This window comes from Amphiprion ocellaris, chromosome 1, assembly GCF_022539595.1.
Source record: "Amphiprion ocellaris isolate individual 3 ecotype Okinawa chromosome 1, ASM2253959v1, whole genome shotgun sequence".
Lineage (NCBI taxonomy): Eukaryota > Metazoa > Chordata > Actinopteri > Pomacentridae > Amphiprion > Amphiprion ocellaris.
The window spans coordinates 36178638-36193766 of record NC_072766.1 but is presented as its reverse complement, the minus strand read 5'-3'; the positions used below and the strand labels follow the sequence as shown (position 1 = coordinate 36193766).

Below are 15129 nucleotides of genomic sequence, written 5' to 3'. Positions count from 1 at the left end.
TGATGGCTGCAACGGAGGAGGGCTTGTCCGGGGAGGCGAGCAGCGATATTAAACACCCGTCACACGTGCGCGCGCACACATGCACGCAGGTATTACACCGTCTGCTTCCACATTCGACTCACGTGCACACAGCAGAAAGGCTGGCAGGGCAGACAGAGAGGGGAAAAGGGCAGCGTAAACAACATTCAGAGCAGAGGATGCATCATGAGTGGCAGTAATATAATACTGCGGTGTCAGCAAGTGTACGTCCTGTGTGTGACAACTGCGTTACTATATTATTAAATACTCTCACGGCTCATCTCATGGCCTTTTTTTATGCTCTCTTCTATATAATCTGTAAAGGTTTCCCTCGAGGATGCTGAAACAACAAACAGGGCTGGTTATGAGTTTCTCCTGGAAAACAGCGATCTGTTTCCGCATTGATTTCTGGGATTGAACGTGCAGCAAATCACAGCTCTGAAAGGCAACACAGGCAGGAAACTGACCGAGAGGAAAACCTCCAGGGACGGAGCGCAATTTGCGACGATGTCAGCCACCTAATGAGTAGTTTGAGTTTTAATGGCACACCTTGAAAATCTCCATCCTCGGTAAACAGCGTCGATGGTGGGCGCGGTTCGGGAGAACGTGCGCTGATTAATAATTCAGCCGTTATTGATCGGCCCCTCGGCCTCTCTGCAGTCAGGGATGTACATCAACGCTGAGCTGAGTCTTTCATCACCCTCCCACATGCTGACACACATGTTTTATATGAGCTAAACTGCCATTTCAATGCAAACTACACACATTGCAATAAATATAAAGATGACGTAGTTTGGTTTTTGAGTATTTGAGCATCTGTTAATTGAAAGACAGATGACAGTAATGTGAAAGCCGAGCGCCTACAGGGATGTTTGTAATGTCCTTGGGGTGGAGGACGAATACAATGTGTTACCAGTTAATTAGGTATAGCGGTCCTGCAGGGAAGTCCATCTTTTAGAAGCTTATAAGGTTCAGTTTATGTTGAGGGAAAAGTGTGGTCACAGAGGAGCTGGTTAAAGCCGTAGTCACCAGGTTTTATTACGTTGCAGTGTTTCTAATATTCCATCCAACACATTTACAGTACACACGGAAGGGAGAAGTGAAGTAATAATTACCATACATTTTAAGAATGCCAAAATCAAGCTTATTTTTTTCTTTTTGGTCCCAGATTTGATTTTAGTAATTAAATATTTTGCACCTGCCAATACAGAGACTCAATCCCTTCTCCTGAATAATACAGATTTCGAGTATTGTAAATGAACTGTAGTACCTGGTAGTATATTTTGAGATTTGGTATTAAAGTATAAAATTAATTACCAAATATTTATGTAATATTTAGTGTACTAGTTGTTTAATACTGTCATGCTCAAAGGAGGTGGGCAATTTATTGTTGGCAAGATGAGAGCATTGTGGGGGTTAAGCTAGTGAAGGGGCACCATGACAAAGTACTCTGTGGTGCTTAATGACTTCCAGCCAGTTTGCACGTGTTAAATCAAGCCAGGATCAGCTAGCATAATGTTTTTAAATACCAGTGGCAAATATGAGAGCTGCCCTTGTGTATCCATGGCTTGAAATAACAAAATCAACACAATGCAAAAGTCCAGCATATTCAATTTGGAATACAAATTAAGCACATTTTGATTGATAATGTAAAATTTATTAGGAAAGTGTGGTCACAGAGGAACTTGTTAAAGCTGTAGTCACCAGGTTTTATCACACTGAAGTATTTCTAATATCCCATCCACCACATTTACAGTACACACAGTAAGGCCAGGTTAAGTAATAATTACCATAGATTAAGGATGTCCCAGTCAAGGTTGTTTTATTGCCCTGGATCCGATTCGAGTTAGATAATATTTAGTATCTGCCCAAGCAGAGTCCCAATCCAGTTTCCTAGATAATACACACTTATTGTAAATTAGCTTGAGCACCTAGTAGTATAATTTGGTTTTGAATAGTTTAAGTATCAAAGTATAAAGTTAGGATCAGGCCGATCAAGTTTTTTTGGCTCAGATTTCAGATACTACTACTAATTACTTAATTACTGCCAATCTGATACCATTTTCCAAGATAATATGCATGTAGTAGTATTGTAGAGCAGCTGTAGTACCTGGTTGTGTCATCAGGTGGAACCTCTTACTGCTTTTTTGCTGTAGGAGACCGGAGTCACTAGAACTACACAGTTCATGTTGGCAAGCAGAGAGCATTGTGGGAGTTTAGGTAGTGAAGGGGCACCATGACAAAGTATTCTGTGGTGCTTAATGGCCTCCAGCCAATGCGTGTGTGTTAAATATGACAGCTTCCTTTGCATATTGTGTTTAAATCAATCAAAATCATGTTTTAAATAGCAAAATCAGCACAAAGCAACAGTCCAGTGTACTCAGTGTGGAATGCAAGTTAATCAAATCTTGATTGATGATGCCAGATTTTTAGGAAAGTTTTTATATTTATGTCTTGGTTTTATGTTTGTGCCGGTACTGAGCTGTTTAAAATTGCATGATCAGCCCCAAGATTAGGATCTGGAAATCCCTACTATAAATATCAGTTTGTCATCTTATGTGGGTTGCAGTAATGTATGTATCGTCTAATGCTAGTTTTAGAAGATAGCATACCAAGGTACAACTATATGTTTCAGTTCTCAAGCCATCCCAAACATGTAATCTCTCCAGAACGTCCTGGATCTGCCCCGGAGTCTCCTCCTATGGGTCGGTGATCAAGATGCATTTAATACAGACGCCTGAACCGCAACAACTGGTCTTTTCATTTCAGCAGAACCTCTGAACCCTGAGAGCCTCCTGAATGACTGAATACCTCACCTTATCTTTTGGAGTGAGCTTTGACAACCATTAGAGGAAACTCATTTCAGACCAAATTATCCGCCTCACAATAACACTAAACTGAGAAAAGCAGCAAATTTTAGCTTGTTAGAAAGTCAAACTAGTAACTGTTCTGCAGTTTTGCTCAACATAATTACGCTAATTAATTATAATGGCATCTGTGCAGGTTAAGACAATAATTTACTTTGCTTCAATGGAGCTGATGGATGAAATGTTCAGTTTTTAGACAGCAGCTTTTAAGGAGACAATGGCCACGTGTACTTTAATGGACTTTTTTGGTTTACAGTGAAATTCAAAGACACAAAGAGCTGTGAGCATGTTCCAGTTTGCTGCATTACATGAAAACCACAGCTAAGCTTGTAATTTTTGATTTAAAGCCTCAATATACTTATGTTATTGGTGTTCATTTTGCAGTGTTTGGGAGAAATATCATTAAAAGAACCCTGTGGACTTTTTTTAACACTAGTATCGCACTGGAGCAAGTTGATAATGTTTGAATGATCCAGTTTCACTATCTGACCAAATGACATGAACAGATGTTAAAAAATATATAGGAAGAAGAAGACTTGGATGCAAACAAAGATTTTAAATATTCAAGTGATCGAGGTTGCAAATATTTCATGAGGATGGAAATGCATTCAGGATGTAAACAGAAATGTGTTTGTTTACCAGAAAACTCCGCCGGGAACCTTTAAAAGAAACAAGGGATCACAGTATCCCCATGAACTCTGGGGAATCTGTTATTTTCTACTAAACCACAGCTGGGATTCCAGCTAAATGCTGCCACTAATGACAATGTAAACTGCTGCAAGCATGTTTACATAGTTTTAGTTTACCATGTTACACTCACATTCACACCTACAGACAATTTAGAGTTGCCATTTAACCTCAGCATGTTTTTGGACTGTGGGAGGAAGCCAGAGTACTGGGAGAAAACCCAACATGCACAGGAGAACATGTACAGAAAGATCCCAAGCCAGGATGCAAACCGGGGATCTTCAAGGAGATTTAAGCCTTAATTGTACTGACTGGTGGCTGCTTAATTGTTTTTATTACACTACTTTTTAGTCCACTGGGGTCTGGTTGAAGAACTTTTTACCATGCATGGTATGCAGAAGGTTGCATCTACATTGTCTGTACTAGTGCTCTCGTAGTGTTGTCACCGTGTGACCGCAAATGTTGAAGGAATGGTTCCTGTGGACTCTTGCAGACTTGGATGGTCAGCAAAATTTACATCATATGGACAAAGCCCCTCCAAAGTCCTGCAGCAACTACTTTAATTACAGCTCTTTCAATGATGACTTACAAAGGTGTGGATAGATGAAAATCTCCTTCTACAGTCTTTGCTCATAGCAAACTTTTTACTCCATCAAGGAACAGTGGAGTTATGTGACAATCAGTGTATTTGTGTCCATCTGTCTGTTAGCAACGTTACTCAAAAACGGATTAACAGGTTTAGACAAAATTTTCAGGGAAGGTCAGAAATGACACAAGGCCCAAGTGATTAGATTTTGGCAGTGATTCAGCTTATAGTCTGGATCCATGGATTTGTTAAGATTTCTCTATCACTACGAGATAGCGGCACTGTAACCATGACAACTGAACACTACATCAGCTGCCTGTCGATGATCACATGATTGTGATCCTACTACAAATCCACTGCTGTGGATTTATCGGGACTTGTCTGTCGGAAATGCTACAAGGAACAATTGATTAAATTGCGGGGGTGTTTCTGAGTCCCATCAATTCCTGCCGCCCGCTACGTATTTAGCTCACGCGATTCGATATCCGTACAAAATGTACACATGTATAACACACGCCTGTGCTCAGCGCAAGGTGATTTCGTTTGTGGGTTCATCTATATTAAATGGCCACATTCTATTGTGCCATGATTTCTGCCACGAATTTTTTCAAGATTTCAGCCATCAGAAATGATACGACTGAGCAGCCTTGGTGGAGTACTGCACTCTCTGAGTGCTTGTCTTGTTTTTAAAGTGCTGCTTGTTTTTCTGTACTGTTCTCTTTGCGTGTTTGCACCATTGGACGGTCAAACATTTAAGAATTTTGTGCTGCATGTGGACACAGAAAGCATGAAATAATGATAATTCATGGCTTCAAATGTAATGTAATGTCTTGGCAGTCTATCCAATAGTAGAAAACAAAGTACAAAAGACGCTGGTGCTGGAGGAAGAATCAGGATGTTTGTCTCACTTCACTAATTTCGGCCTCCTCATCTCCGGAAATCAATCCTGGTGCATCATCACAAAGGACGTATCAGTTTCTAAAATGCATCTCAGGGACAGAAGATCAGGTGTTTGATCAGTTTAGGCTTTTCTGACATAAAAGAAGCGCAAACTAAAATGCAAGATGTGTGTACATAATATTTAGTACGATTCAAGACTTGTTCTGTAAACCTTCCTCCACTGGATGTTTTCAGATCTGCAGTGGAAAGTTTGACTGAAATGACCACAGTGAGTCAGTTTTCATGTGTTAATGTTCCTCTGGGATCTAATCAGACAACACCTTCTTATTTTAGGATGTTTAAAATGCAAATTGCAGCTCCTCCAAAAGAGCAAAGCCTCCATGTATCTCTGCTCCCTCGGGCCTCTTTAACTAGAAGAGGGTGTTGTCTACAGCAGCTTTTGTATTTTAAACGCCTCTGCAGGAGCCTGTTAGTGGACGTGTGTTGCAGCAGCACTGATGCAGCATCTTCTCAGATGACCGTCGGTTTCCTTTAAATGTCAGGCAGCTGTTAGCGGCCGCGCCCTTCTTCCAGCTTCTCCCTGAATGTCTCGGATATTCCAGCCTCCTTCCTCCTGACGTCGCCTCACACACGGCAGCCGGGCAGGTCACATGGCTGCTCACTGTTTGTGTTTCTGAGGAGGTTTTCATGACGGGAGGCTTTAAACCTCTATTGTTTGAGCTCTGTGGTTCATTTAAAGGGCAGCAGTTCAGTTCACTGAGCCTGAGGGCAGCCTGGACGTGAGACGACGCCTGTAAACTCTCTGTAGCACCTTTTTAATAAAGAGAATCCATGAAATAATCATCTGCAATAGACGCCCTCCTCTACAGGTATCATCAGTCTGGTGGAAATGATGGAAAAATCACTCTGACCTGTCAAATTTTTCCAGAACCTGCACCAGCCAGTGCTCAATTTGGTAAACCTTTTCCTTCATCTCACTTCACTGACTTTAGATGCTTCAGTCGACTCTTCTCATCACATTTTAGTCCCAATCAGCAGAGATGCGAGACGAGAGGTGTCATGGCAACATGTATTTACCAAGGTGAGACATCCTGACCTTGTTTAAAGTAACGGAAATTAAATATGACTTGTTTCAAAGCTGCATCGCCAGTGCTTTATTTTCTTATAACTGTATTTTATGATCTCTGTCAGATGAGCTGAGCAGAATGTCATCAGAATCAGGAAGCTTTGTTGTTTTGTACCAAACAGTGCAACCAGATTGCCTTGCAACATTTAAAAAAACACTCTTTTATGCACTCACATTTAAACATAAATAGTAGGATTTTAAAAAACAACAACAACATAATAATAATAAGCAGAATGTCTCAAAAAGGCACAGATGTCACACATTTCATATTTCTTTAGACAGCTGCAGTATGAAGTTTTAAAATGTTCAAGCACACAAAATAGTATATTATAGTGTATTATAGTAGTATTGTGTGCATATACACTACCACTCAAAAGTTAAGGTCACTTAGAAATGTCTTTATTTTTGAAAGAAAATTAGTTTTTTTTTTCAATGAAGATAACATTAAATTAATCAGAAATCCAGTCTAGACATTGTTAATGTGGTAAATGACTATTCTATCTGGAAACGGCTGATTTTTAATGGAATATCTACATAGAGGTACAGAGGAACATTTCCAGCAACCATCACTCCTGTGTTCTAATGCTACATTGTGTTAGCTAATGGTGTTGAAAGGCTGATTGATGATTAGAAAACCCTTGTGGCATTATGCTAGCACATGAATAAAAGTGTGAGTTTTCATGGAAAACATGGCAACCCCAAACTTCTGAACAGTAGTGTAAAGACTACGCTAGGGCAATAGTAATAATAGTAACAAGAAAAGGACTCAGAGAGCGCAGTACTCCCCCAAGGCTGCTTAGTCGTATCATTTCCGATGGATGAAATCTTGAAAAAATTTGTGGCAGAAATCGTGGCACCATATAACGTGTCCATTTAATACAGATGTATCCACAAACAAAATGACCTTGCGTTGAGCATATGTGTGTGTTATGCATGTGTACGTAATGTAGGGATACCAAATCATGTGACCTAAATATGTAGCGGGTGGCAGGAATTGATGAGACTCAGAAATACCCCCACAATTTAATCAATTGTTTCTTGTATCATTTCCGATCGATAAGTCCCAATAAGTCCACAATGGTTGATTTGTAGTAGGATCACAATCATGTGATTGTCAGCAGGCAGCTGACGTAGTGTTCACTTGTTGTCATAGTTACAGTGACGCTGTGCTGCTATCTGGCAATGATAAAGAAATCTTTAACAAATCCATGGATCCAGACTATAAGCTGCATCACTGCCAAAATCTAATCAGTTGGTCCTTGAGTCATTTCTGACCTTCCCTGAAAATTTCATCCAAATCCGTTAGTCTGTTTTTGAGTAATGTTGCCAACAGACAGACAGACAGACAGACAGACAGACAGACAGACAGACAGACAGACAGACAGACAGACAGACGCCGATCATCACATAACTCCGTCGAGGATCCACCTCCTTGGCTGATTAATAAGTGCAATAAGCCTATGCCCTGAAGCACACTAATTATAAGTTACTTATGTATTACTTATTTATAGCTAAGGCAACAATAACTCATTTTTTGACAGGTGCTTTTGAGATATTCCAGCATTTGCAGCTTTCATTCAACAGATATTGCTAAAATTTTATCAGAAGTTGCTTCGGTTCATGTAAAATAAAGTGAAAAGTTCACCAGATACAATCCTGACACAATAACTGCAGCTTAAACAGCTGAAACTAACATTGCTGATGCAATGTCACATCATCTCCTATCAGTCACATGTGATGCAACCTGTAAGAAATATTGCCATAAACTGAGGCAATTCGGAGGACAAATGCAGTTTTAAGAGGTTAAACTATTTCTTTGAGCACATAGAGCACAAGTCACATCTACGATCTACAAAGTGTTTCCTATCCTGGTATAAAATGTGGTGAATTTTAGGTCTTTTTCACACTAAATAAACATTTCTGTTCCTTAATTTAATCTGATCTCTCAAAATTCACCTCATACTGACAAAACGGAGAAATTCACAAAGCGACAAGTACTTCTGACTATTATAGTTTTATGAATATGCACTAAATGTCAATGCAGAAGGATCCTTGAAGTATTTTTCACAATCTGAAGAGACCCTGGGAGGTGAATCTTAGAGTCAGCAGCATCGTATTTAGCTTTGTGCACATTTTATTTCTGTGTCAAAGAAATTAATTTGTCTGTGTGATCCGAAGCAGCACAGATGTTATTTATGAGAAAAAGAAACGTTTCGACTAACTTTTGTCTGACTGAATCTCTGACATCCGGCTTTCTGAATTAGCATCAGTGTCTGAGTGAGTCAAATGTTATGATTCAGAGTTTGCAGAGGGTCAGAGTCTATTTCAGTTCATCTCAGTTCCACCCAGCAGCTGCTGTTTGAGTCACAGCTGTTTGAAAAGTCCCTCCACAGCTCACACAGTCCCTCTGCTTCCTACTGATAAAACCCGACTGGAGATATATTTATTCATCTAACTACATTTGTGCATCGTCCATCTACTCAGCAAACCCTGAGGATGTGTTTCGATGACAAGCAGGTTTCTGGAGGAGAAAAATCTGCTAAAACAAACATTTTTAAAATTAACTTTGACACAAGTACCTTACATTCAGTGATAATTATTATGATGGATGATGATGTCTCATTCAGGAGACAGCGACGGTTTCTGAATGAGACATTTCTGCAGCAACTATTGTTGTTATTTGTCACCTTAGTTTCATTTCAGATGAGGGCAAAAGTACAAGAAAAAAATTGTGGATTTCCGTAACATTAAAAAATCAACAGTAATGGCAAATATCTGTAGAATAATGACATTTTTTAAAGATTTTTTTTACAATCACATAATGTAAAGGAACAAATTACTATTTGTAAAAATACAGATTTTAGATGTGAACAATATGTACGAAACAGCAAATCTGCAAAATAACAGTTTAAAATTATTATTAACCACTTTTAATATAAATATAAAAATCATAATAATAATTTTGCTGCTCTAAATACAGTAAAAATAAGAGTAATTTTAAAATTAAAAAATACAAAAATGCAGATTTTATTATGTCAACATTATTTACAGCTTGTTTTTATTTTTACCGTTAACCTCTAAATAATTTTTAAAAAATTTTCCAAGTTAATATCAACAAATTAACGAAACAGGGAAAATCTGTAAAATAACAGGAAATTCCTTAAAAAAATAGAGTTAAAAACAGTCTTAAAAACTTCCATTCTTTACAGTGTAAGCTATAAGAAAATTTGTTTTAAAAACTTTATACTTAGGTAATAACTCATTGTGCATATCTGCATGAGTTTTTGCACATTATATTGTGATAACTTTTAGTGTAATAATGCTGAGAACAGATGAATTGAGAAAAATGATCATTTGATGATTTGATGATTTGATGAAGTTCTCCTTCATCCATGTTGAGTCATGGAAACATTCTGCTGTTATTGATCACAGTGGAGGATATTGTGATAAATCATGAATCCATGGAGGCTTCAGAGTCACTTTGACTGATGAATAAGAAAACAACAAACTCATTCTTCCTTCTGTGCAGCTCTGTGCGTTTTAAAATCCTTACATGTGAATTCAAACTCATCACAGAATCATCCACTGTGTTCAAGAACAGCAGAATCTCACCATGTCTGAACCAAAGCATAAAGGAGTGAACACAGAATGAGCAGAAAGTCTCATTCTGGCTGCAGGATTTTACAAATGCAGAGGTCATGAGTCACTAATCAGAGCTCAACTGCAGGTGGTTAAAGCCAAATATATTTTTAGACTTCAGATATCATGTAAATCCTGGAATATTTGTCTAATGTAAATGTTGTCTACTCGCTGGTTGGTTCAAAGGATATTTTAAAGACATTTTTCACACATCCAAGGATATAATTGTGGTAAAGATACAGAAAATTCCTGTAGTTTATCTTGTGTTTTGGCCTCAAAATAGTCAAATATGAGCCTAAAACCAATCATGTGTCCAGTTGAGAATAAAAACAGTCGAATACAAGAAGAAAAGCTCAAAGTGTTAGACAACTTTATTAATACCCAGAGGGGAAATTAAATTGTTACAGCAGCATGGATATTCAGTAAAGGAGTAAACAATAAGACAACACAGAATATTAGGGAATAAAATGAAAATAAAACAAAAAAAAAATAAAGTGAAATCAGATAAAAATATATAGAACACTTAATATAGAAAAAAATCTACAGAATATACAAGAGTGACGAGGGTACTTTTTAATTTTAGTTTTTTGTTTGTCTTTTAAAGTTTTTTTTAAAGAGTATACAGAAATGTGTCTAGTATAAATGTGTGTACAGCTCAAACTCGATTGTTGAAGCCAAAAATCACCCAAATTATACCAAGGCTACAGCTGCTGTGCCCTTATTGTGTAACAACGTTTAATTTTAATTAAGAAACATGAAAATCTGACATTTCAGTTTTTGGCTTTAACTAGTCAAATGTCAGAAATAAACACTCATAAAATAGAATTGCATATGCAGTTATTCCGTGTAAACTTAGGTTGTCAAAGCCAATATTGAGGCTATGACTTCTGCATCCTTAATGTAATTAATCAGATGTAAACAATCAGTTTCCTTAATTTATCTGTTCTCTACACATTGTTTCCTCATTCAAATGAGAGTTCAATGTAATGACAAGATAAATAGTATTTTGTTGAATTTTTATAAGATGGTGGCTTTTCTACATCCATTTCTGCTGGAAATGTCCTTATTTACATGAAGGAGAACACAAATTTCATGCATCAGGTGACAATTCAACTCATAGTTGAGTATATATGATTTTCCACAACAGATTCAGTGGTTCAGTGAGATTATAATTCATGTTTTAAAGTTAAAAAATAAAAGAAAGGGGCATCATTCCCCTTGAAATCTCCGTCCGTGTAAAGTGGGTCGTGGTTTTACTTCAGGAGATAACACAGGGAGGAAACTGTGAATGCAGCTAGGTCACTTTGCATCGGAGCTGCAGTGTCCGACGGGTCCATGAACGCCTCCTGAGCAGCAGCTAGTCGGTGTAGGTGTAGAAGAGCAGCAGGCCGATCAGCTCCATCCTCCTCCTGCAGCAGCAGCAGCAGCATCCCGCCCTCCCTCCATCCATCACCCGCTGAAGGAGCCCTCAATCCCCGCAGACAAGGCGGCGGATCTCTCCGCTTCTCGGTCGCTCCGGGGTTTTTTCTTTTCCTTCTTCTGCTGAACATCCATCCAGACAGAAAAAAGGCAGGCGGAGGCTGGTTTCAGATTGTGACTGACTGGTGGGCTGAGCCGGTTTTATAACAGCAGCGGCTGCAGACGGTGGAGGAATCTGAGCGCATCCACGGAGGAATTTACTTCGACAGTTCGTGAACGTGGAGGACACGCTGCGTGTTTTAAGAGGCCGTGGACTGCCGCGTGGAACGTGAGTAAAAGCGACCACCCAGATCATCCATCTGCAGCATTAATGCATCATCTGCATTCACTTGTTTACATGAAATCCGAGCAGCAAACAGCAGCTGCATGCGGATGGTGCATTTTAGTCTCATTCTGGCTGCAGGATTTTACAAACGCAGAGGTCATGAGTCAGGAATTAGAGCTCAAATGACAAAGGAGTCTCAAACATCTTCATATGCCATCTAGGTCCTAAAATATCTGTCTAATGTAAATGCTGCTTACTTGTTAGTTGGTCTAAATACTATTTTAAAGACATTTTTCTCACATCCAGGGATATAATTCCAGAAGCAACACCGAAAACCCCTCTATTTTATTTTATTTTGTGGCTTGAAATAGTCAAATGTGAGAATAATGCCATCTACGTGGGCAGTTATGAATAGAAACAGTCAAATACAAGAAGAAAAGCTGAAAGGGTACAGCTCAAGCTCGATTTTTAAAGCCAAAAATCAACAAAATTATACTGAGGCTACAGCTTCTGTGCTATTATTGTGAAATAATGTTTAATTCTAATTTAGAAATGCTAAAATCCTACATTTTATTTCAGCTGTTGGCTTTAACTAGTCAAATGTAAGAAATACACACTCATAAAATTGAATTATATATGCAATAATTCAGTGTAAACTCAGGTTGTCAAAGCCAAAATCCACCAAAGCAATACTGAGGCCATGACTTCTGCACCCTTAATGTAAAATAATGTTTAACTCTAGTGGAGAAACACAAAAATCTTGTATTTTATTTCATTTTTTGGCCTTAACTAGTCAAATTTGAGAAGAAACACTATTCAATAACTATTTATGTGGGCAAATGTGCAACTTAAGCTGTAAAAGATTTACAATAATGCGACAGTTTCTATTTTTAATGTATGGCACTATTCAATTCTGGTAGAGGAACACAAAAATCCTGTATTTTATTCGATGTTTTGGCCTTAACTAGCAAAATTTGAGAGGAAATACTAAGTGAAAACTAATTCTGTGTGCAAAACTGCAATGTAAAGGTTAAGAAAACCAAAATTCACCAAAGCAACACTGAAGATATAGTGGAGAGACATGGAGAGACATAGGAAATCTTTATGTTTAATAAAATCTTTTGGCCTAAAATAGTCAGATATGAGAATTAAGACTCAAAAATGTAATTCTGTGTGCAATTGTACAATATAAACATGGTCTGTCTAAGTGAAAATTCACCAAAAACAATAGATATTCCACGACTTCTATGTATTTATTGTATCACATTGTTTAATTCTGGTAGAAAAACAACAAAAACGCTGATGTTTCATTTAAGTTTTTGGCCAAAAATAGTCAATTTTGAGAGTAAACACTCAAAAAATCTAATTGCGTGTGCATCTGTGCAATGTAAACTCAAGCTACATGCACAACAGCATTTAGGCTACTGTTATTGTGTCTTTGTTGTTTAATTATGGTAGAAAAATGTTAAATCCTTACATTTTATTTCATTTTTTGATCAAAAATAGTCAGATATGAGATGAAAGACTTTAAAAATACTGATTATGTACATTTGTACATTACAAAGTCAAGATTCAGCAAAACAACATTGAGGCTACAGTTTCTATGTTTAATTGTATATCATTGTTTAATTCTTGTACAAAAATGCTAAATCCTTACATTTTATTTAATTTATTTGATGAAAAATAGTCAGATATGAGAAGAAAGAATCCAAAACTACTGATTATATGTGCAGTTGTACATTCAAAACTCAGGTTTATAAAGTCAAAATTCACCAAAATAACATTAAGGCTACAGTTTCTATGTTTAATTCTTGTAGAAAAATACAAAAATCCTTACATTTTATTTTATTTTAGACCAAAAATGGTCAAGTTAGAAAAGAAAGACTCAAAAATACCACCATATGTGCAGTTGTACAGCACAAACTGAGGTTGTCAGGGTAAAAATTCACTAAAACGATGCTGAGGCTGTGGCTTCTATGTATTTTTCGGATGGCATAGATCAATTCTGGTAGAGCAACACAAAAACCTGGATATTATATGTAAATTTTTGACTTAAAATAGTCAAATTTTAGAAGAAAGACTCAAAAATGTCACTATATGTGCAGTTGTACAGCACAAATGCATGTGTACAAAGTCAAAATTATTCAAAACAACATGGAGGCTCAGTTTATATGTTTAATTCCCTTACATTTTGTTTCATTTTTGACCTGAAATAGTCAAATTTGACAAGAAAGACTCAAAAAATGTCATCATGTGTGCAGTTGTACAACACAAATTTCGGCTTTCAAGATTAAAATTCACCAAAACGATGCTGAGGCTGTGGCTTCTGGGTATTTTTTGGATGACATTGCTCAATTTGAGTAGAGCAACACAAAAATCTGGATATTTTATTACAATTTTTTGATGTAAAATAGTCCAATTTGAGAAGAAAGACTCAAAAAATGTCACTATATGTGCAGTTTTACAATACAAAGCTGGTTAAATTCACTAAACAATGCTTAGTCTGTGGATTTTTTGGTTATTTGTCATATTATTCTACAAGAAAATAGTATTTTATAGTGATTTTGGCGCAGGCCTTCAGCCTTTCTCAGTGCAAACAGCCAGAGTGACTCATGTTGTCGACAGTTTATGATCATTTCTCAGCTGCTCTCGGTGCAGTCGAGTAAATTCGGGTGACCTGATTTTTTAAGGTGGGAAAAACATCAGCGGATCTTCTGACCTGAAGGCAGCAGCTGAGCGTCGACTCTGGTCAGCAGCTGATGGGAAAACTGTGGATTAGACTTCACTCTCCGAATAACCCCCAAGTTATGCAACAGACGAGACAAAAAGAACGTCTAAAAATAGGAAGGTACAGGCAGACGAGCTGACAGCTGATTTAATCCAGAAACAGGCAAGGAAGAGGAGGGTTATTACTCAGAGTAATGGGGTATTTACATAACAGAAATTAGAGCTTTTCTGAGGATTCTGGTAAAGATCACGCATATTTTTAGCAGTGTAATACATTAGTCGACATATTTACACTAGATTAATAATTGAGGTCTTTTATCCGGCAAAAATGCCAGTATTTAAAATACCAAAGTATAGTACTAAAGTACTAAAGTATTTAAAATGTGATTATTAGGGCTTTGCTGTGAATTATTCCACCTGCATCAATTTTTCATTGTCAGTTATTTTCTTCATGGATCGATTAGATCTTGGTGTCAAAGATATTCAGAATATCGGCCTTTTCTTTCTTTAAAAAAATGACTCAAACCATTTAACTTGATTTTAGAATAGCTGATGATTAATTTAGTACTTAATTTAGCTTTATCATCTAAAGACAGCAACTAGCAGTGTTTTATTATTATTACTTCCAATATTACTGATTAATCATTTCACCGTCAGAAAATAGTCAGAAATGTTATAATATTCCAGACACTCAAGGTGACGTCTTCAGTAGAGCCGAAACATTTTATCAATTAATCAACTAGTCAGTCAGTAAATGCAAAAAATAACTGTCAGTATTTTTTATAGTCAAATCAGTGTAATTTATACAGCATATTTAACTGTTTTCCAATAGAGA

The 15129-nt window shown here is 37.3% G+C and overlaps 1 protein-coding gene across 1 annotated transcript in view; it reads left to right on the top strand.

Annotated features, from left to right (window-relative positions):
- Window positions 1–15129, top strand: part of map1aa (microtubule-associated protein 1Aa) — a 72415-nt gene that overhangs the window by 18033 nt on the left and 39253 nt on the right. The gene's annotated exons all lie outside the window — the stretch shown is intronic.